Source organism: Solanum stenotomum, chromosome 6 (assembly GCF_019186545.1).
Source record: "Solanum stenotomum isolate F172 chromosome 6, ASM1918654v1, whole genome shotgun sequence".
NCBI classification, from domain to species: Eukaryota; Viridiplantae; Streptophyta; class Magnoliopsida; order Solanales; family Solanaceae; genus Solanum; species Solanum stenotomum.
The window spans coordinates 31,727,271-31,728,884 of NC_064287.1; positions in this window are offsets into that span (position 1 = coordinate 31,727,271).

The following is a 1,614-nucleotide window of genomic DNA, read 5'->3' on the forward strand; positions in this document are numbered from 1 at the left end:
TATTCCATGCATTATACATGCATAAGATGATTGGATAAACAATTTAAATGTCAAAAAACCCACTTCTATATCTCCATAGTAGGGACATGCAATGGCCTCTAGCTTTGGAGTCCGGAGCCAAAAGGGCAACAAAATTTAATTAAGAACCAAAAGGGAAACATTTTAATGCTTAAATTAACGCCGTTAAAATCAGGTCAAACTGAATAAGACTCAAATTTCTATGCGCCTTGTAAGGCGCACCTGTATCAGCGTCTTGTAAGACGCACGGTGGTTGCGCCTTACAAGGGTCATACAATTTGAGCTTTCCCTCGTAATGAAAAAAAAGTTATTTTCATTGCTTTTTTTTTTTGGAAGTTAAGATTAAAAAAAAGGTTTTTTTCATTGCTTTTTTTTTTTGGAAGTTAAAACTAAAAAAAAAAAAAGTTTTTTCATTGCTTTTTTTTGGAAGTTAATTTTTTTTTTTGGAAGTTAAAAAAAAAATACATTTTTTTCATTGTTTTTATCATACTAAAACTAATATTTACAGAAATAAATAAGAAGTGTTTATATATAGATGAATGTACCTTCAAATGTCAAATCATTGAATAAAACTGAGTTTGTTCTTTTTTTAAAAAAAAATATTGTTATTGTTCTTTTAACAAAGTAAATTAAACGAACAACAATAGTAAAATATACTTTATTTACTATAAGTCAGGTTCTTCCATTTTATTTTATTTTAAACTTCTCATTCGGTGTTTAGAATTCGTATTGAAGTTCCAATTAAATTTAGATTACATAATGCATAGCCTATTTAAAGATGACACTCTCAACACGTTTTTATTAATCTTAACTTCCATAAAGAAAAAGCAATAAAAAACGTGTTTTTTTCAATCGCAACTTCCAAAAAAAAGCAATGAAAAAAGTTTTTTTTAAAAAATTTAACTTCCAAAAAAAAACAATGAAAAAATATATTTTTTTTAATTTTAACTTCCAAAAAAAAAAAGCAATGAAAAAACTTTTTTTTTAAAAAAAATTTAACTTCCAAAAAGAAAGCAATGAAAAAACTTTTTTTAAAAAAAAATTTAACTTCCAAAAAAAAAACCAATGAAAAAACTTTTTTTTTTAATCTTAACTTCCAAAAAAAAAAAAGCAATTAAAACAACCTTTTTTTTAATTACAAGGGAAAGCTCAAATTGTATGCGCCTTGTAAAAGGCGCCGCCGCCATGCATCTTGGCGCCTTACAAGGCGCATAAAAATTTGAGCCTTGTCCAATTTGACCTGATTTCGACGGCGTTAATTTAAGCGTTAAAATGTTACCATTTGGTTCTTAGTTGAATTTTATTCCCCTTTTGATTCCAAACTCTCTAGCTTTGTTTTAAAATATGGGAAAATGCATAAGTACTCCCCCAGTCTATACCCGAAATCCCAGAGACACACCTAATCTTTACTAAGGTCCTATTACCCCCCTCCCCCCAAACTTAATTTATCTATAATATTCTACCCCTTTTCGGCCTACGTGGCACTATCCTTGAAAATTTTATCAACATGCGGTGGGCCCACAAGATAGTGCCACGTAGGCCAAAAAGGGATAGAATATTACATATAAAATAAGTTCGGGGGGGGGGGGGGGGGGG